Source organism: Oryctolagus cuniculus, chromosome 11, assembly GCF_051225735.1.
Source record: "Oryctolagus cuniculus isolate XC-2025 breed Fujian yellow rabbit chromosome 11, ASM5122573v1, whole genome shotgun sequence".
Classification (NCBI taxonomy): Eukaryota; Metazoa; Chordata; class Mammalia; order Lagomorpha; family Leporidae; genus Oryctolagus; species Oryctolagus cuniculus.
Window position 1 is genome coordinate 116,312,953 of NC_142877.1, and position 22,217 is coordinate 116,335,169.

Consider the following 22,217-nt stretch of genomic DNA (forward strand, 5'->3'; position numbering starts at 1 on the left):
TGCTCATTGCCTGAAGGGAAGTGTCTTGAGCCCCTGCTGGGTGCAAGGCTTGGCAGGGAGGAGGGAGATCCGCAGAAGTGAGACTGCCGCTTCCCCAGTGGCCTGGGGTCTTCCTCCTCTGAAACCTTGGTGTGTCTTACTCAAAACGTCCTGCTCGTGAGACTGCTTACCCCGGTGGGTATCTCCATGGTGCTTCTAAATATAGACTCTTTCCTGTTTTTTTTTTTTTTTTTTTTTTTTTTTTTGTGACAGGCAGAGTGGACAGTGAGAGAGAGAGACAGAGAGAAAGGTCTTCCTTTTGCCGTTGGTTCACCCTCCAATGGCCGCCGCGGCCAGCGCGGTGCGCTGATCCGATGGCAGGAGCCAGGAGCCAGGTGCTTTTCCTGGTCTCCCATGGGGTGCAGGGCCCAAGCACCTGGGCCATCCTCCACTGCACTCCCTGGCCACAGCAGAGAGCTGGCCTGGAAGAGGGGCAACCGGGACAGAATCCGGCGCCCCGACCGGGACTAGAACCTGGTGTGCCGGCGCCGCTAGGAGGAGGATTAGCCTAGTGAGCCGCGGCGCCGGCCTCCTGTTTGGTTTTTAAATGATCTTTCATAATCTACTTTCTTGTCAACTTTTTTCCCACTATAGAAGTTTTATATTTTTGCACCAATATGTTTAAAATTTGTTACTTTGCAATTTGGCACAATAATTTCTGATTCCTACTTATAAAAGAAAGTTCTATTTGTGTCCCCTCTGCCCCCCAACCCTGTCTGTGGCAGAAAGATGGACCCAGTGGGGAAAGCATGACTTTTTAAACACCAGAAAAGAAGACAAAACACAAACCACCGTGAAAAGGCTCTTTGTAGAAACAACGAAAACAAAACGAGAGAATGAAAGTGCAGAAGACAACACATTTCAGGCCAGTGAGAGCTGGTTTGAGAACTCGACAAAGGGGACCCTCTGCCTGCCCACGTGTGCTTGGGCGTGGGCCTCCGGGCATTGTGACGGCGCCCCAGGCTTCCCGAACCCACCAGCACCAGGGTTCAGCACTCATACAGCGCGTGTGCTCTGGAAGCAAATGCTCTCTTAGTTGCAGCGCTAAAAATGTGACTTTCGTGTCATTTTCTCTTGTTTGCCTTTAACCTAATTTTAGACCTGGGGCCCCAAGACCCATTCAGGGTGCTTTTCACAAAGGGGGCTGGAGAGGGGCCCATGCTCCAGCCCCACTGTTGGCCCCCATCCTCCCAGTTCCCACGTCGTGAAGCACCTCTCTGCTCTGTGGCTCTGGACTTGGAGCCTCGCCCTGTGGCGCTGCCGCCAGCCTCCAGCTGTGTCAGGGTTACTCAGCTTTCTGTCCCCTGTCCTGCTCCTGGTTTCTGCCCAGAGCGTTTCCTGCAGAGCATTTGATCTCCCATCTTTGTCATCCTGTGCTTCTTATCCTGGGAAATCTAAACACCAGTGTCTGAGCCAAACCCCCACTGCTTCCATCCACGAGCTGTGTTTGCCCAGTTCGGAATCTTCGCGCGCTCTCCACTTTTCATACGAACTTTGTCCTCGTGTTTATAAAGGCTTGGCTTACTTAAAATATTCTCCATAGTTCTGGGTACCAATTCGTTTTCCTTCTTACTCTAGAAAAGCCTTCTTTAAACTTTGCCTTCCTGGAAACCTTTCTTAATTGATGCCCTCTTCAGTTGGGTACATAGTTTTCTTTTTACTGATACCCTTGTGACTGTAGTGACCCAAATAAACCTTGCTAATTCCATTCATTAATTCTAGTGGTGTTTTTATAGGCTTGAGTTTTTAAAGCATATACAATTTACAAAAAGATAATTTTACTTCGCAGTCTTTGAGTCACACTTCTTTGAAATTTTTTTTGGGGGTGCTAAATTCTTTAAAACAAATTCAGAGGCAGAAAGCAGAAATGACAGATCTTTCATTCTCTGGTTCACTCCCCAAATACTCACAACTGGGTCAAAGTCAGGAGCCTGGAATTCAGTCTGGGTCTCCCACATGTGTGACAGGGACCCAAGTACTTGAGCCATTTGGATACACATTAGCAGGAGACAGCTATTAAATGTGGAGCTGGGGGCCGGTGCTGTGACATAGCCGGTAAAGCCGCCATCTGCAGTACCGGCATCCTATATGGGTGCCAGTTGGAGTCCTGGCTGTTCCATTTCTGACCCAGCTCTCTGCTATAGCCTGGGAAAGCAGAAGATGATGGCTGGTTTCTGGTTTATTGAAATAATAAGGTTTTTGTTCTTTAGTCTTTTTATATGGTAAGTTATGTTGCATGATATTTGAATATTAAGCAACCCTGCATTCCTGGGATTAGTCCTTGTGGTCATGATATAGTATCTTTTATTATTATTAATTTATTTGTTTTAATCATTGGAATCTCAATTTTCTCTTTTTTAAAAGTTTATTTACTTGAAAGCCTGATTGACAGAGGGGAAGAGACAGAGAAAGCATACTGAAGCATTTTTAAACTATACAGAAATTTCAAATGGAAAATCGTAGTTAACATAACAGCTCAGAGAGAAAGAAAGAAATCTTCCATCTGTTGGTTCACTTCCCAGATGGCTCCGACAGCCAGGGCTGGGCCATGCTGAAAGCCAGGAGCCAGGAATTCCATCCAGGTTCCCATGAACTGATGCTCATGTGGGCTGCTGGTGTCGCAGGTGGCAGCTGAACCTGCTGCATCGAGTCAGCCCCTCTGATCTGCTTTGGGTAAATTTTTGAGTTTAGCAAAAGAAAGAGGCACAGCTTAATTCTTTGGTATATAATGTCTAGTTTTCCCAGCACCATTTGTTGAAAAGATTATTCTTAATTATCTTAGCATCCTTATTGTGAAATTGGCTATAATTAGAGTTTATTTCTAGATTCTCAGTCTGTCCCATTGTTCTGTATGCCTGTCCTGTATTAATTAGAATTTGGTAGTAATTTTTGAGATTAGGGAACATGAGCCCTCTCACTCTGTCCTTTTTCAAAATTGTTGTGGCTTCTGGATCCCTTAAATTTCAACATGAATTTTTGGGTCATCTTGTCAGTTGCTACAAGGAAGTTAAATAGGGATTTGGGTAGAAATTGTGCTAAACCTATAGATCAATTTGGAGAGTGGCCATTTTAACAAAAATTCCAGTCAATGAACATGGGATGTCTTTCTGTTAATTTAAATCTTAATTAATTTCAGTAGTGTTTTCCAGTTTCCAGAGTTTTTTATTTACTGTGTTTAAATTTATTCATTTTAAAAAAAGATTTTATTTATTTATTTGACAGATAGAGTTACAGACAGTGAGAGGGAGAGACAGAGAGAAAGGTCTTCCTTCTGTTGGTTCTGGCCGACGCTGTGCTGATCTGAAGCCAGGAGCCAGGTGCTTCTTCCCGGTTTCCTATGCGGGTTCAGGGCCAAGCACTTGGGCCATCTTTTACTGCTATCCCAGGCCACAGCAGAGAGCTAGACTGGAAGAGGAGCAACTGGGACTAGAACAGGCGCCCATATGGGATGCTGGCACCACAGGCAGAGGATTAACCTAGTGTGCCACGGCGCTGGCCCCAAATTTATTCATTTTTAAATAAAGATTTATTTATTTATTTGAAAGGCAGTTACAGAGGCAGAGGGGGAGAGAGGTTGAGAGAGAAGGAGAGAGAGAAAGGGTCTTCCATCCTCTGGTTCATTCTCCAAATGGCCGCAGTGGATGGAGAGAGCTTATCTGAAGCCAGTATCCTACCAGGAGTTTCTTCTGGGTCTCCCACATAGGTGCAGGGGCCCAAGCACTTGGGCCATTCTCCACTGCTTTCCCAGGCCATAGCAGAGAGCTGGATTGGAAGTGAAGTGTCTGGGACTTGAACTTGCGCCCACATAGGATGCCTTCCCGCAAACAGTGACTTTACTTGCTATGCCACAGCACCGGCCCCTAAATTTATTCCTAAATATTTATTGTTTATTCTTTCTCATCTTAGTCTGAATGGAAGTATTTTCTCAATTTCAGTTTTGATACATTACTAATGTATATAAATAACAAATGATTTTTGTATATTGATCATATCAAGCAACCTTGTTAAATTAATTTCTAATAATTTATCGTTGGATTTCTTGAGATTTTCTATACATAAAATAGAGATAGTTTTATGTTTTCCTTTTAATCTAGGTGCTTTTCATTTCGTTTTCTGCCTAATTGCTGTGACTAGAACATCCAGTATAGTAATGAATAGAGATGAAAAACATGGATATCCTTGTGTTGTTCTGATTCTGGGGAGACCACGAGGATTTTCAGTCTTTTACTTAGTTTGGTGTTAGCTAAAGGTTTTTATTTTATTTTTTGACAGGCAGAGTAGACAGTGAGAGAGAGAGAGACAGAGAGAAAGGTCTTCCTTTGCCATTGGTTCACCCTCCAATGGCTGCTGCGGCCGGCGCACCGCGCTGATCCGATGGCAGGAGCCAGGTACTTCTCCTGGTCTCCCATGGGGTGCAGGGCCCAAGCACTTGGGCCATCCTCCACTGCCTTCCCTGGCCACAGCAGAGAGCTGGACTGGAAGAGAGGCAACCGGGACAGAATCCGGTGCCCCAACCAGGACTAGAACCCGGTGTACCGGCGCTGCAAGGCGGAGGATTAGCCTAGTGAGCCACAGCGCCGGCCAACTGAAGGTTTTTTTTTTTTTTTTTTTTTTTTTTTTTAATTTTTTTGAACATGACCTTTATCAAGTTGGGGAGATTCCTTAGCATTCCTAGTTTCTTGAGTGCTTTTTAGAAGGGCACTGAGTTTTTGTCGAATGCCTTTTCTGCATATATTGAGATGATCACGTAGCCTTTGTCATTTATTCTGTTGATGTGGTATATTATAGTCATTGATTTCTGGATAGCAAGCCACTTTACATTTCTGGGATAAATCTCATGTGCTAATGGCATCAAATCCTTTTTATAGATCCTGTATTTGATTTGCTAGTATTTTATCAAGGAATTTTACATCTACAGTCATAAAGAAATACGAGTCTGAAGGTTTTTTGGTATGTGTGTTTTTATTTTGTTATCTTTTTCTTGTTTGGTAGTAAAGTGTTACTACTCAGAATGAGATGAGAAATATCCCGCTTCTTTTTATGGTATCAGTTTATGAATAATTGTTATTAATTTTCTTGTAAATATTTGATAGAACTCATCAGTGAGGTTTTTTGTTCTGAGCTTTTCTTTATAGGAAGTTTTTGATTTCCAACTCAGCTTATTATTACATATAGATTTATTCAGATTTCCTTTTTCAAAAATGTTATCACATTATTATTTCAAATTTTTTTAAAAAAAGGTTTATTTATTTGAAAGACACAGTTATGGAGAGGTAGAGGCAGAAGCAGAGTGACACAGAGAGATCTTCTGTCCAGTGGTTCACTCCCTCCCCAAATGGCTGCAATGGCTGGAGCTGGTCCAATCTGAAGCCAGGAGCCTGGAGCTTCTTCCGGGTCTACCACGTGGATGCAGGGGCCCAAGTACCTGGGTCATCTTCTGCTTTCCCGGGCACATTAGGGAGGTAGATCAGAAGTGGAGGAGCCAGGACTTGGACCAGCACCCATATGGGATGCCAGCTATGCCACAACTCTAGCCCATGTCTAATAATTTTTAATTGTGTGCCAGACATTGTCAATTTTGTATTGCTGGGTGCTGGATCTTTGTGCGTCTGTAAGTATTGTTGAGCTTTGTGCTGGATAGACTGACCCATTTGGGTATTGCTTTTCAGCTTTTTAGACGAGACCAGGAAAATGCTTTAGATTAATCTTCCTTATGACTGAAGCAGCACTTTGTCTGAATCCTGTACTCTGGGAATGATGTGGTTTTCTAGCCTGGCTGCTGAGAGCAGGCACTCTGCCTCTGGGTAAGCCCAGGGTTTCCTCTAATCCTTTGAGTGATTGTTCCCCCAGCAGACACCAGCTTCCCTGTGTGCATGTGCTGTGGTGCTCAGCTGAACGCTCCGAGGATCCTCGTCATCTCTGGAGTTCTCTGTGAGCAGCTCTTTCCTCTCTAGAACCCGATGCTGTGGCCTTCCGAAATCCAGCTCTGTCTCCTTTTTTTTTTTTTTTTTTTTTTTGGACAGGCAGAGTGGACAGTGAGAGAGAGAGACAGAGAGAAAGGGCCTCCTTTTGCCGTTGGTTCACCCTCCAATGGCCGCCGCGGCCAGCGCACTGCGGCCGGTGCACCGCGCTGATCCGATGGCAGGAGCCAGGTGCTTCTCCTGGTCTCCCATGGGGTGCAGGGCCCAAGCACCTGGGCCATCCTCCACTGCACTCCCTGGCCACAGCAGAGAGCTGGCCTGGAGGAGGGGCAACCGGGACAGAATCCGGTGCCCCGACTGGGACTAGAACCTGGTGTGCTGGCGCCATGAGTTGGAGGATTAGCCTAGTGAGCCACGGCGCCAGCCCCAACTCTGTCTCCTTAGCTGAGGGATGGCTCTGAGCTCACCCGGGTTTCCTTCCCTGCCTCGTGGCCTGGAAACTTGTGGGTTGTCTGGTCTACCTTATTTGTTTGCCATTTCTCAGGGATCACTGTTCTTCGTTGTCTAAGATCCATTGTCACAAGGAATGTCGTTCCGTGTATTTTTTTTTCCAGTTTTTTACTTATTTCAAGTGCAAGGATAAATCTATTCTTTGCTACTCCATCTTTTCTGGAAACTAAAGTCCTGCCTTTTCTTAAAATATCTGAGGAATTCTTTCAGAGTCACTTCCAGAGTATGAGATACTCTTGGAATTTCCGTTGGGGGTGGGAATCTTCATTCTTTCAGGGTGGGTTTGATTTTGGGGCGCAAACAAGAGTCACCTTCAGGTCTGGTTAAATGATTTGTCATCTGGGTAGTAGTATTGAGTCCAAACTGAGTTCAGACAGTGAGATAGATTTCCTTATGTAATTTGTAAACTATAAGCAAAATAAGAGTTGCAAAGTAAATGATTTTCATTTGAATATTTCTGTGTATTTCCTGGTATATATCTAGTATCATTAGTTTATCTTTGTAACCTGTACTGAACTGCTGCTTAGTAAGCTTTCTTTTAAAAAAATTTATTTGAGAGGCAAGAGGGGAGAGAGAGGGAGAGAAAGAAAGGAAGGGAGATCTTCCCTCATTCATGAGTTCACTCCCTCAAATGCCCACAGTAGTGGGTCAAGGCTAAAGATGAAGCCTGAAAATCAAACTCAGTCCAAGTCTCCCACATGAATCTTCCAGGGTCTGCATTAGCAGGAAACGGGTCAGGAACCACAGGCCATGTTGACCCAGCTTCTCCACTGTGGGATGTGGGTGTCTTAACTGCTAGGCCACCTGCCTGCCCCTAGGAGGCTTTCTTAAATCCTTTTCATATGATAGCCTCTCTCTACGTTGATTATAAACTCGCTGATGTCTGAATAAGTTTTGTCTATACTGCAATCTCAACTGTGGAAGCTTCTTGAATTGTGATAGTCCCATTGCTAGTTTTTTTTGTTTTTGTTTGTTTGTGGTTTTTTTTTTTTTTTTTTTTTTTTTGACAGGCAGAGTACAGTGAGAGAGAGACAGAGAGAAAGGTCTTCCTACCATTGGTTCACTCCCCAAATGGCCGCTACGGCTGGCACGCTGCCCCAATCTGAAGCCAGGAGCCAGGTACTTCTCCTGGTCTCCCATGCGGGTGCAGGGCCCAAGCACTTGGGCCATCCTCCACTGCCCTCCTGGGCCACAGCAGAGGGCTGGACTGGAAGAGGAGCAACCGGACAGAATCCGGCGCCCCAACCGGGTCTAGAATCCGGGGTGCCAGCGCCGCAGGCGGAAGATTAGTCAAGTGAGCCGCGGCGCTGGCCCCATTGCTAGTTTTTTGATAAACTAAGGCCCCCTGTCCGAGTGCACTTCATGGTACATACAGAGTGTAAATGAGGCTTCTGATGCCTGTACAGCATTATTAATGTTTTCACAGGCTTAATTAAAAGATATTCATATAAGAGATTGGATTTCAGCAGAGTAAGCACTTGCCTGTATTTGTCTTACTCTGTAGGAATCATGTGACTGACTTAGTTTGAAGATAGGTCTTTTTTCTTTTTAAAGATTAATTTTTTTATTTGAAAGGCAGAGTTACAGAGAGGCAGAGGCAGAGAGAGAAAGAGAAGGGTAGAGGGGTTTTCCGTCCACTAGTTCACTCCCCAGTTGGCCGCAATGGCCGAAGCTGCGCTGATCTGAAACCAGGAGCTTCTGCCGAGTCTTCCACGCAGATTCTTGGGCCCTTTTCTACTGCTTTCCTAGGCCATAGCAGGGAGCTGGATCAGAAGCGCAGCAGCCAGGTCTTGAACCAGTACCCATATGGGAATGCTGGCACTGTCAGTGGCTTTACCCACTACTCCACAGCGCCAGCCCCAAAGATAGGTCTTGAATCTGGATATTTTATGTAATTAAACAGTATTCTGGCCGGCGCCGTGGCTCAATAGGCTAATCCTCCACCTTGCGGCGCCGGCACACCGGGTTCTAGTCCCGGTCGGGGCGCCGGATTCTGTCCCGGTTGCCCCTCTTCCAGGCCAGCTCTCTGCTATGGCCAGGGAGTGCAGTGGAGGATGGCCCAGGTGCTTGGGCCCTGCACCCCATGGGAGACCAGGAAAAGCACCTGGCTCCTGGCTCCTGCCATCGGATCAGCGCGGTGCGCCGGCTGCAGCGGTGGCCATTGGAGGGTGAACCAACGGCAAAGGAAGACCTTTCTCTCTCTGTCTCTCTCTCTCTCACTGTCCACTCTGCCTGTCAAAAATTAAAAAAAAAAAAAAAAAAAAAAAAAAAAAAAAATAAATTAAACAGTATTCCTTTGCACCTGGTAGACTGGTGTATATTATATATGCACCTTGATCACCAGGGGGAAATTCTTTGAGGGAGAGATTAAAATTTCTTTTCTGTGATCTTTGATATCCAGCACCCTAAGGTCCTATTAAGCACCCTCATTCCCATTAGGAAACATAGTAACTTTTTTAAAAAAGATTTATTTATTTATTTAAAAGGCAGAGTTACAGAGAGGCAGAGGCAGAGAGAGAGAGAGAGAGGTCTTCCATCTGCTGGCTCACTCCCCAAATGGCCGCAATGACCAGACGTGGGCTGATTCGAAGTCAGGTGCCAGGAGCTTCTTCCAGGTCTCCAGGGCCCAAGGACTTGGGCCATCTTCCTCTTCTTTTCCAGGCCATAGCAGAGAGCTTGATTGGAAGTGGAGCAGCTGGGACTTGATCCGGCAACCATGTGGAATACTGGCACTACAGGTGGTGGCATTACCCACTACACCACAGCTCACACCCCAACATAGTAACTTTTAAAAAATATTCTCGGCTGGTGCCGCGGCTCACTAGGCTAATCCCCCACCCGTGGCACCGGTAGCCTGGATTCTAGTCCCGGTTGGGGCGTTGGATTCTGTCCCGGTTGCTCCTCTTCCAGGCCAGCTCTCTGCTGTGGCCCCAGGAAGGCAGTGGAGGATGGCCCAAGTGCTTGGGCCCTGCACCGGCATGGGAGACCAGGAGGAAGCACCTGGCTCCTGGCTTCTGATTGGCGCAGCGCACTGGCCGTAACAGCCATTTGGGGAGTGAACCAACGGACGGAAGACCTTTCTCTGTCTTTCTCTCACTAACTCTGCCTGTCAAAAAAAAAAAAAAAAAAAAAAAAAAAAAAAAAAAAGAATAAAAAGTATTCTCGTGGATTAAAGTCCGAGATTTTTAGTTTGCGACTTTGATTTTCTTTAATTTCATATTTTTAGTTAACTGAGTGTACAGTCTGGTAGTTCTTTTACAGTAAACCCTGCAGTGAAGGTGTGAATGCTCCTGCTTACATGATATCTCCTTCCCAGCTCTTCTTGATGTTCTTGTATCTTAGTATCTTTCTTTTTTTTTATTTTTTTATTATTATTATTTTTTTTAATTTTTTTTTGACAGGCAGAGTGGACAGTGAGAGAGAGAGACAGAGAGAAAGGTCTTCCTTTTGCCGTTGGTTCACCCTCCAATGGCCGCCGCGGCCGGCGCGGTGCGCTGATCCGATGGCAGGAGCCAGGAGCCAGGTGCTTTTCCTGGTCTCCCATGGGGTGCAGGGCCCAAGCACCTGGGCCATCCTCCACTGCACTCCCTGGCCACAGCAGAGAGCTGGCCTGGAAGAGGGGCAACCGGGACAGAATCCGGCGCCCCGACTGGGACTAGAACCCGGTGTGCCGGCGCCGCTAGGCGGATTAGCCTAGTGAGCCGCGGCGCCGGCTTTATCTTAGTATCTTTCTTCTGTCTGTAATTTTCCTCTCATTTTTTCCAGTTCTGTGCTTTTTTTAAGTAAAAGAAAGGTTCCAGGGGGAAATTTTTTTTATTTGAAAGAGTTATACAGAGAGGTAGAGACAGAGAAAGGTCTTCCATCCACTGGTTTACTCCCCAAATAGCCGCAATGGCCCAAGCTGAGCCAGTCTGAAGCCAGGAGCTTCTTCCAGGTCTCCCACGTGAGTGCAGGGGCCCAAGGACTTGGGTCATCCTCTGCTGCTTCCCCAGGCACTTTAGCAGGCAGCTGGATCAGAAGTGGAGCAGCCCGGACTCAAACCCGCGATCATATGGAATACCAGTGCTTCAGGCCAAGGCTTTAACCCTCTGCACCATAGTGCTGGCCCTGCAAAATTTTCTTTTGAAGTCATATGTGAAGTAAATATTTACTCTGAAATTTTCCGTGGAATTTTTTATCTTTAATATAAAAATCTGTATATCAGTGATATTTTCATATGTACAACTTCTTAAAAATATTTGTCATTTTATCTATTTATTTATTTGAAAGGCAGCGAGAGAGAGAGAAAAAGAAAAGAAAAAAAGAAAGGAAGAAAGAAAGAAAGGGATAAAGAGAAAGAGATCTTTCATCTGCTGGACCAGATTCCGGCCAGGAGCTCAGAACTCCATCTGGGTCTTCCACAGGTGAGACAGGGAGCCAAGGATTTGAGCCAACACCTGCTGCTTCCCAGATTGCAATATTAGCAGGAAGCTAGATCAGAAGCGGGGCTGGGACTCAAACTCAGGCCCTGTGGTATGGGACACCAACATCTTAATTGCTGAGCCAAATGCAGGTGCCCACATGTACTGTTTTTTGATGGCCACATATTTTTTGTGGATAGTAAAAATCACACTTTAGTAAACAACGCATGTAAAAGCAGCACTTTTTTTTATAAAGATTTATTTATTTATTTGAAAGTCAGAGTTACACAGAGAGAAGAGAGGCAGAGAGAGAGAGAGAGAGAGAGAGACTCCCCAATTGGCTGCAGTGGCCGGAGCTGCGCCAATCTGAAGCCAGGAGCAGGAGCTTCCTCTGGGTCTCCCACACAGATGCAGGGGCCCAAGGACCTGAGCCATCATCTACTGCTTTCTCAGGCCATAGCAGAGAGCTGCATTGGAAGTGGAGCAGCCAAGTCTTGAACCAGCACCCATCTGGGATGCCAGCACTTAAGGCCGGGGTGTTAACCCACTGCACCACAGCGTCGGCCCTGGCAGCACTGTTTTTGTTTCCAGGATCTAGCAATAATTGATTTTGCTACTTAAGTAGTTTTAAGAAATATTTTTCACTATTTTTTCATTCTTCAGTTTCTTTATAAGTTGGTGAGAGCTTCTTTCAGACAAAAATAACGTGGATTCTTCTCCACCCTGCACATTTATTGAAAGAAGCTGGGGCTGGTGCTGTTGTATCTAGTGAGGCGACCACCTGCGACGCTGGCATTTTATATGGGTGCCAGTTTGTGTGCAGCGGCTCCACTTCTCATCCAGCTCCCTGTTATTGCACCTGGGAAAAGCAGCAGACGATGGGGAGTGCTTGGGCCCTGTCACCCACGTAGGAGACCTGGATGAAGATCCTGGCTTCAGCCTGGTCCAGTGCTGACGATTGTGACCATCTAAACCAGCAAATGAAATCTCTCTCTCTCTCTCTCTCTCTCTCTCTGTGACTCTTTCAAAATAAATCTTAAAACAAACAAACAAACAAACAAAAAACAGAGGTTTTTCTTTGTTTTTATGTCTACCAGTTGTGAGATTGGGTTCCTGTTGGCTGCATGGTTTCTGGCATATCAGATGTGTGTACGTGAGTGAAAGAGAGAGTGGGAGGCCAGGAGAATCAATATATAGTTAAAATTGTTTTGTTTTGTTTTGTGTGGGTACAAGGAGTTAAATATAGTGTTGTATTTATGCTTATTAAAATGTTTATTCTGTCTCTTTCATCTGAACTATTATAAATTACTCTTTGCTCTAATTATAGGTTGTTAGTAGTCATGTCTTAGTTCTTTGTTAATCTGGCTTTATAGTTTTCTTTTTATAATAGAGACTTTGAATTTTGCATACTGTGTTATCATTTGTCACTTAGGCACATAATAAATAGAGTTGATACATAACTGGGCTAAAATGTATAATTTTTCTTACTTGTAGATGTTCTGTTTCTTGATTTTTATTTTGTGATGCAATAAATACTTGCATTTTGTAAGTTAGTTTTTTGATTCTTTTAATGATTTAAACTGGTATTTTTTAACTTTTAAAAATTAGCATTCTTCACTGTGTTAAAAAAATATTGAGTGTGGTGTTTGGCCTTGCAGTCAGTGCCCACATGCCATATCAGGGTTCCCAGCTTTGGCTCCAGTTCTAGCTTCCTGCCAGTGCAGAACCTGTGAGACAGCAGATGACAGCTCAAGTGGTTGGGTCCCTGCCACCCATGTGGGAGACCTGGATTGGGTCGGGCTCAGTCCAGCCCTGGCCATTGCTGGCCTATGGGGAGTAAACCAGTAGATGGGAACTCCCTCTCTCACTCTGTGTGTGTGTGTGTGTGTGTGTGTGTGTGTCTTTTTTAAAGATTTGTTTATTGATTTGAAAGACAGAGTTAGAGAGAGGCAGAGGCAGAGAGAGAAGTCTTTCACCCGGTGGTTCACTCCCCAAATGGCTGCAGTGGCTGGAGCTGGGCAGATCTGAAGCCAGGATCTAGGAGCTTCTTCCCGGTATCCACATGGGTGCAGGGGCCCTAGGACTTGGGCCATCCTCCACTGCTTTCCCAGGCCACAGCAGAGAGCTGGATCAGAAGTGGAGCAGCCAGGACTCGAACCGGTGCCCATAGGGGATGCCGGCCTGCAGGCGGCAGCTTTACCCGCTATGCCACAGCGCCGGCCCCCAAAGACTAATTTCATTGTTGTGTTCTGGGAGAGGCTGCCTTGAAATATGTTGAAGTGAAATAAAATGTCATAGTAACATAGTAATAATAGCATCTTTATAAATACTCAAGATTTTTTAATAACTGTAAGTTTTAGGAAGAGAATTAGTTTCACTTGATTTATAGGAATAGTTTTAAGAGGAGTCGATGGTGTGTCACTGTGTGTTAACCTAAACTTGGGACACTGTTAACTCAGAACACTGGTTTGAGTCTTGGGTGCTCCACTTCTGATTCAGACCTCCTGCTGATGCGCCTGGGAAGGCAGCAGATGATGACCCAAGTGCTTGGGCCCCTGCACCCACACAGATCCTGATGGAATTCTGGCTCCTGGCATCAACCTAGCAAGCCCTCGCTGTTGCAGCCATTTAGGGGAATGAACCAGTGGATTGAAGGTCTGTCTGTCTATCTGTCTGTCTCTCTCTTTCAAATAAATAAATAATTTTTTTTGAAGAAAAAAAGACTTTAGAAAAAATGATATGTTTCAGTGGAGGTTAATAGGACCATTTTAATAAGGCCAGCTCTCTGCTGTGGCCAGGGAGTGCAGTGGAGGATGGCCCAGGTGCTTGGGCCCTGCACCCCATGGGAGACCAGGAGAAGCACCTGGCTCCTGGCTCCTGCCATTGGATCAGCGCGGTGCGCCGGCCGCAGCGCGCCGGCCGCGGCGGCCATTGGAGGGTGAACCAATGGCAAAGGAAGACCTTTCTCTCTGTCTCTCTCACTGTCCACTCTGCCTGTCAAAAAAAACAAAAACAAAAACAAAAAAAAAAAAAAACCATTTTTAGGTTCATGGTCCCTTATCACAAACTGTAAGGGTGAGACATATTTTTTAAAAATATTTATTTATTTATTTGAAAGGTAGAGTTACAGAGAGGCAGAGGCAGAGAAAAAGGTCCTCCATCCACTGGTTCACTCCCCAACTGGCCGCAACAGCTGGAGTTGTACCTATCCAAAGCCAGGAACCAGGAGCTTCTTCCAGGTCTCCCACATGGGTGCAGGGGCCCAAGCATTTGGACCATCTTCTACTGCTTTACCAGGCCATATCAGAGAGCTGGATTGCAAGTGGAGCAGCCAGGTCTCGAACCAGCACTCATAGGGATGCCGGCCTGCAAGGGGCGGCTTTACCTGCTATGTCACAGTGCCGGCCCTGAGATGTATTTTAAACATTAGAATTTCTTTATAAAGCTAATAATATGCATTTACCATATATTATAGAATGCCTCTGTGGGGTCAGTGGCAGCACTTCATAGTCACTTTACTGTTTCAGCAGCCACAGCTATGACTATTCTTACTAAAGTGGGTAGGCTATAAATAGTCTCATGTCAGTCCAGGGTAGAGTTTGTTGCCAGATAAATTTGCCACCAAATGAATTGTGGAAAAATTTGGGTTTCACAGAGTTTTGGGTTTTGTAATTATGGATAAGGGACTATGTATTTCCTTTTTTTTTTTAGTTCTAAAGTTTGGTTACTTTTGTTACCCTCAGCAAATGCAACCCACTTTTTTTTTTCTGCTACAGGATATGAGATTAAATCTGTTCTTTGTGGGCCAGTTAATAGGAAGGAGAGCACCTCTTTACAAAGCTTGACACTGTAGACAGCTGTCACTGTCAGGTGACGCCTCTACCATACGCGCCCTGCACAGTCTTCTCTCCACTCTACCAGACGCATCCTGCACTGTGCTGGCTTCAGTGGAAGTCACAGTCTTCTCTCCACTCTGCTGTCAGGGGCACTTCTTGGTAATAACTAGCAAGGAGAGGAGGTCTAAAATGTCCAGTATTTTATATAACTTACATCCTAGCCCACATAAAAAAATTTCAGAAGGAGCAGCAAACTTCCCCTTATCTTTCCTGCTAGCAGATAATGTGATAGCTTAAAAAATAAATTTTTATGGGGCTGGTGCTGTGGCATAGCGGGTAGAGCTGCTGCCTGTAGCGCTGGCATCCTGTTTGGGCACCAGTTCGAGACCCAGCTGCTCCGCTTCCGATACAGTTCTCTGCTATGGCCTAGGAAAGCAGTAGAAGATGGCCAAGTCCTTGAGCCCCTGTACCAAGTGGGAGACCTGGAAGAAGCTGCTGGCTCCTGACTTTGGATCGGCTCACCTCTGAACACTGTGGCCATTTAGGGAGTGAACCAGCAGATGGAAGACGATGAAAGACCTCTCTCTCTCTGTCTCTCTGTAACTCTGCCTTTCAAATACATAAATAAATCTTTAAAAACAAATAAATGAATCTTTGTGAGGAGAACATGTGCTTATGGTAAAACAGAGTCCAGATAGTACAGAAATAAAAACAAAAAGCATGTCTTCCTCCTGCTCTACTGCACCCTCACCCCTCTGGGCTTTGTTTGCTTGTTTTGTTGTTCTTCTAGGGGTTCAAATTATTTTTAGCTAATTAGAAAAAAAGTTTTATTTATTTATTTGAAAGGCCGAGTAGCAGAGATAGAGGGAGGAACAGAGAGTGATCTCCCAGCTGCTGATTGACCCCTCTGATTGCTGCAGTGACTGCGGCCAGGCAAGGCTGAAATCAGGAGCCCGGGACTCCATCCAGGTTTTCCATGTGGGTGGCGGGGACGCAAGGACCTGGGCCATCACCACTGCCTTCCCAGGCACAGTGGCTGGGAGCCGGATCGGAAGCAGAGCGGCTGGGACTCCCAGCTGGCTCTCCAACATAAGAGTGACACCGCAGCTTAGCGCAGCGTTTCACAACACCTTGTCTGCTTCTCCTTCTTCTCCGCTTCCCTGCTCTTTTCTGTCTCTCAGATAGATAAATGTTGTTGTTGTTGTTTTAAGATTTTTATTTATTTATTTGAGAGAGTTACAGACAGTGAGAGAAAGAGACAGAGAGAAAGGTCTTCCTTCCATTGGTTCACTCCCCAAGTAGCCATCACGGCTGGAGCTGCGCGGATCTGAAGCCAGGAGCCAGGTGCTTCTCCTGGTCTCCCATGCAGGTGCAGGGCCCAAGCACTTGGGCCATCCTCCACTGCACTCCGGGGCCACAGCAGAGAGCTGGCCTGGAAGAGGGGCAACCAGGACAGAATCTGGCGCCCATATGGGATGGTGGTGCCGCAGGTGGAGGATTAACCTAGAGCACCATGGCTCCGACCCCTGTTGTTTTTTTTTAAATACTGCAGCTCTGGAAGAACTACTTATTCTTGCTGGTCTTGTACTTCTCTTCAAATTTGACCTTGGCCCCTCAGGCCTTGCATTTAAGAGCAGGGTCTCTTAAGACATTCTTTCTTTTTTTTTTTTTTTTTTTTTTTTTTTTTTTTTTTTTGATAGAGTTAGGCAGTGAGAGAGAGAGAGACAGAGAGAAAGGTCTTCCTTTTCTGTTGGTTCACCCCCTCAAATGGCTGCCACGGCTGCCGTGTGGCCGGTGCATTGTGCCGATCCGAAGCCAGGAGCCAGGTGCTTCTCCTGGTCTCCCATGCGGGTGCAGGGCCCAAGGACCTGGGCCATCCTCCACTGCCTTCCTGGGCCACAGCAGAGAGCTGGACTGGAAGAGGAGCAACCGGAACAGAATCTGGCACCCCGACTGGGACTAGAACCCGGGGTGCCGGAGCCGCAGGCCAGGTGAGCCGCGGCGCTGGCCAAGACATTCTTGTTGACCACAGTTTTGTCCAAGGAGATATCTACAGAGTACCTAATCGGCATGAGGTGATGTAGTTATAAACTTTCACACAAGACTTGATCTTTGACCTCTTGGAGTTTTTTTCTTGCCCCTGACAGCTGTCACTTTACAGGGATAGTGATCAGTTCCAGCCGCCAGAGCCTGGCTGTAGGGGCGATTGGAGGTGCCGTCTTCAATCTTGTGCACGGTGACAGCTTTGTGTTCTCAGTGGTGTCCGGCCAGGACCATCGCTACTTCCCCAGGTTTCATGAACTTGCCCATTTCGGGCCTGTAGCAAAAAGGGAGGCTAAAATAAATCTTTTTAAAAAAGCCAAAAACAGTACATAATTGTGAAAATGCAGTTTTCTTAATGGAATATTTTAAGAGGTAAGAATTTGGGAGACCCACATTCTGTATTAGCCTGGTTTGAATCCCCACTGTGCTTCTAATTGAGCTTCTTGCTAATGTGCACCCTGGTAAATAGCAGGTCATGGCTTAAATGCTTGAGTCCCTGCTCCCACATAGGAGACCTGGATTGAGTTTCTGGCTCCTGAGTTCAGCTTGGCCCAGCGTCAGCTGTTGCAGGCATTTGGGGAGTGAATTAGCAAATGGAAAAATCTCTCTCTCTCTCTCTGCCTTTCAATAAAGCAAAAAATGCTCATAATTTTAAAGAAGTAGGATATTGGCTCATTTGCCAGATGAGTGGTTCTCAGGGTGAGTATGTGGACGGTGGGATGCAGCTGTGTGATTAGGCCATGATGTTACTGAAATTATTTATGTTCTCTTTATGCTGAGACTGGGTGGTTTATAAACAACAGATTTACAGTTACAGTTCTAGAGGCAGGAAGTCCAAGTCCACACAGCCTGCATCTGGCAGCCGTCCTGGGGCTGCATCATCCCAGGGTGAAAGGCAGAAGTGCTAAAGACAGGGCTGAACTTGGCCTTCTGTGAGGAGCGCACTCCGGAAGTAGCAGACGCGCAGCCTCAAGAGTGGCGTGAATCCCCACCTCTCAGCACGGTTGCAGAGGGGTCTGTTGCCAGCACACATGAACTCTGGGGGTATATTCAGATGATAGGATAAATACAAGAGCACAAAGGTCCCTTAGGAAGGAAGGGTCCAGATTTGTTTGTTGTTTAGTTCAACAGACATTTATTGAGCACTGATATGGCCACAGTTGGCTTCACAGGGGGAGATACAGACTCAGGGGAGATATAGACCCTGGGGCCGTAAGCTGGGTGAAAGGACTGAGACAGCTGCTTCCAAGACGCGGGAGGCTCCGAGGTGCACCCTGTAGATGAGGGCGCTTAGTTAGAGTTGGTGGAAATGTTTTCAGCTTCAGGACGTTTGGTCTCAAACCGTTTGGTGCCAAGTCCCTAACAGGCATCCTGCCAGATACCCTCAAGGCCACACCTCATTCACACCTAGGGCCTGAGTTTTCTTTCTCCACCCTTGTTCCTAGAGCCATACCTGGGACAGCATAAATGGTCGTTGGAATTCCAGGAGGCCTGTTTCCTAGCTGGGAGCCTTGTTTTTGCAGAGTGCACAGACCTCTTTTTGTTGTTGAGGGGAGGTCAAAGATGTCTTGTCTTCCTGTGGGGATAAGTCCTGTCCTCTCGTCATGCATGGACTCGTTTAGGATTTGGTGTTAAACGAGGAGGAGAGGTGGAAGCTGAACTAGAGATTTCTGAAGGCCTGATTGCAAGGCTTTGACTTGGTGGGGTATGAGATTTTGGAGGGGCTGGGAGCTTGGATCTGTGACATTACCAAGAGCCTGTAACCATTGACTGAAGGAAAAAATGCTGGTGAACAAAGAGAAACTTACCTATAAAATTAATTCTGTAGAAATGAAACTATTGAATGGGCTTTACATAAGAGCAGTGAGCAAAAGGTTCTTATCAAGTCAGGCGAGGAAAATAGTTTCTAATAGTAAAAAGCAATTACGAGCCGGCGCCGTGGCTCAATAGGCTAATCCTCCACCTTGCGGCGCCGGCACACCGGGTTCTAGTCCCGGTTGGGGCGCCGGATTCTGTCCCGGTTGCCCCTCTTCCAGGCCAGCTCTCTGCTATGGCCAGGGAGTGCAGTGGAGGATGGCCCAGGTGCTTGGGCCCTGCACCCCATGGGAGACCAGGAAAAGCACCTGGCTCCTGGCTCCTGCCAGGATCAGCGCGGTGCGCCGGCTGCAGCGGCGGCCATTGGAGGGTGAACCAACGGCAAAGGAAGACCTTTCTCTCTGTCTCTCTCTCACTGTCCACTCTGCCTGTCAAAAAAAAAAAAAAAAAAAAAAAAAAAAAAAAAAAAAAAAAAAGCAATTACGTTAAATAATAAAAAGTAGTAGATTTTAAAATAGAGCTGATTTTTTTTTTCAGGCAGTCAAGTAGAGCTTAAAAGAGTAATATAGTTTTTCTCCATGATAGGAAACGGTAAGTAATTCAAGCTAATAATTTACGAGCAAGTGTAAAAGATACCAGTGTGAAGACTGTCTTTATGGAATGTGAGATCAGTAAAGTCAAAGATGCTGAAATACTTAAATTAGAAATTCCTGGAAAGGTATTACATTGAGCATGTGCTTCGCAGCAAATGCAGATTCTGAATTTAATTGCATCATTAGTCTCTTCAGATTTTCCTGAGCTGGTTTGGTAATTTACGTCTTTCAGGGAATTTTCCTGTTCGTCAAAGTTGGCTAACGTATTGGGATAAATCTGTTCCTAACATTCTGTTATTGTTCTTTTAATGTCTGTAAGATTTGTAATAATGTTACTTTTTTCATTTCTTATACTGGTAATTTATGTGTTTTTTGTTCTTTTTACTTCACTCTACTTAGATGTTGTTAATTTCATTGATCTTTTTAAAGAGCCAGCTTTGAATTTCATAGTTTTTCACTGACTATTTTTGCTGTTGTTGATTTTTAATCTATTACATACAACTTGCATTAGGTTTGATTTATTATTTTTATAGCTTCTTAGGGATAGAAATTTAGGCCCTTGATTTCAGACCTTTCTTGTTTTCTTAATAGAAATATGTCACCTGATAAATTTCTCTAAGCCTTATGTAGCTTTATTCCATGATTATATTTTACAAATTTTCATATGTTCTGGATTTTTAAAAAGATTTATTAATTTTTTTTGACAGGCAGAGTTAGACAGTGAGAGACAGACAGAAAGGTCTTCCTTTTTCCGTTGGTTCACCCCACAAATGGCTGCTATGGCTGGTGTGCTGCGCTGATCCAAGGCCAGGAGCCAGGTGCTTCCTCCTGGTCTCCCATGCAGGTGCAGGGCCCAAGCACTTGGGCCATCCTCCACTGCCTTCCTGGGCCACAGCAGAGAGCTGGACTGGAAGAGGAGCAACTGGGACTAGAACCTGGGGTGCCGGCATCGCAGGCAAAGCATTAGCCTAGTGAGCCGCGGCGCCGGCCTATGTCTTTATTTTTAAAATTAATTTTTTTAGATAATATATAGTTGGATCTTTTTTAAAAAAACAATTTTAACATCTTTGCTTTTCAGTTGAGGTGTTTAGTCTATTTACAGATTTATGTCATTTTCTCTGGTGAGGTTTAAGTCTGCAACTTTGCTGTTTGTTCTGTATATATCCCATCTGTTTTATGTTTATTCTTTCCTTTTCTTCTGGCTTCTTTTTGATTATTTTTTTTACTATTCCATCCCCATTTTAAGCTGTAAACCTTTGTTTTACTTTCATAGCAGTTGTGCTATGACTTAAAATATACATCTTTAATTTGTACAGCCTACCCTACAATCATATGTTAGTTCTTACTGCGATAAAAACCGTGAAGTCCATTTTCATTCCCCCCCTTACGACTTTGGGCTGTTACTGTCATACATTTTCATTCTACACATTACATTTTCCACAATTCATTGTCAGTAGTTTTGCTTCATTAACATCTTAGAGAATGGGAAAAGAGTCTTTTACATTAAGTCACATATTTGCACTGCATTCCTTTGTTTAGGTCAAGTTTTCCTCTGTATTTCCTTTAGCATAACAACTTTAAAAGCATTTCTTGTACTGCAGGCGTGGTGGCATAAATTCTCTCAGCTTTATTTCCCCTTCGTTTGTGATGTCTGTTTTTTTGGGTGTTGAGTTTTTGAGGGACAGCTTCTGTCAGAGTGTCAAGGTGTCTTTCCGCTTTACTGACAAAGGCGTCCGGCAGCATTGTTCCTGAGGAGAAGTCGGGTGTGATTCCTAGATGTCACCTGTGTGTAACCTGTGCTGCTGCTGCCACAAACACCTCAGACCCAGGAACTTAGAAACAACAGAAAGTGATGGCTCCCCAGTGGGGTGAGGTGGGGTCCCAGTTCAAAGCACCCGCGTATTTGCCCTCCAGCACTTAACACTGATCTCTGAGAGAAAGGAGCCAGAGAGCTGAGTCCTTGAGGACTTGCGTCTGCTGGGAGGCTGTTTCCAGACTGGGACGCTGGGAGGAGTTTGATCGCAGCAGTGAGTGGGGACGTGTGAGGAGTCGGAGTTGAGGGTTGGGGGAAGTGGAGTAGCTGGAGTTTCCAGAGAACCAGAGAGGAGAGAGCCACACGGGCCACAGTAGCTCCAGGAATCTCCATAGAGGGTTTCCCTGGGTCTCCAGTCAGTAAAATGGAATGCTGTAAGGCTGGGCCGAGGCAGACTATTGGAGAGGAAAGTCAGGAACTTGGAATACAGCAGCTCCTAGAGTTGTGGACAGCGGGGAGAGAGGGGCAGCGAGTGCTCAGTGTTCAGCAGAGACCCCGGGTGGACCAGGCCTCCGCAGCGCTGGCTCTGGTGGTTTCCTCAAGGCCTGGCGCAGAAGCTGGGATTTCAGGCTCTGCCGAGGCTCCTGGGAGGGGAAGTGTCTGGAATTGTTGTCATTACTGCTCTGAGAATGATCCTGTTGTAGCCCAGAGTAAATAGTGGATAGTTAGCACTACACATGTAATGTTCGGTAATTTCTAGAGCTTGTGTCTTCTTCCTCCAGCATAAGTGTTCTTTCTGGGGCCCGTGGCATGGTGCAGCAGGTTACCAGCGTCCCATAATGAGAGTGCCATTTTGAGTCTCGGCTATTCTGCTTCTGATCCAGCTTCCCACTGATGTGCCTGGGAAAGCAGTGGATGATGACCTCAGTACTTGGGCCCCTGCCACCCATGTGGGAGACGTAGATGGAGTTCCAGGCTCCTGGCTTCATCCTGTCCCAGCCCCAGGCATTTCAGCTATTTAAGGAGACCCCTCTTTCTCTTCCTCTGCCTTTCAACTAAATAAATAAAACTTAAAAGAGAATTAGGATTTTATTACTCATTTAATCCCAAATCTAAGAAAATTTTATTTTCTTATATGGAGAGAGTTAAATTTTGTTTTTTAAAAAGATTTATTTATATGGCCGGTGCCGCGGTTCAATAGGCTACTCCTCCACCTAGCGGTGCCAGCACACCGGGTTCTAGTCCCAGTCGGGGTGACGGATTCTTTCCCGGTTGCCCCTCTTCCAGGCCAGCTCTCTGCTGTGGCC

General features: G+C 45.7%; 1 protein-coding gene and 1 pseudogene across 5 annotated transcripts in view; one reads left to right on the top strand and one right to left on the bottom strand.

Annotated features, from left to right (window-relative positions):
• The window catches only part of TNRC6B (trinucleotide repeat containing adaptor 6B), a 289,241-nt gene that overhangs the window by 15,831 nt on the left and 251,193 nt on the right, over positions 1–22,217 (top strand). The window lies entirely within an intron of this gene.
• LOC149123638 (large ribosomal subunit protein eL27-like) lies at positions 16,246–17,236 on the bottom strand (annotated as a pseudogene).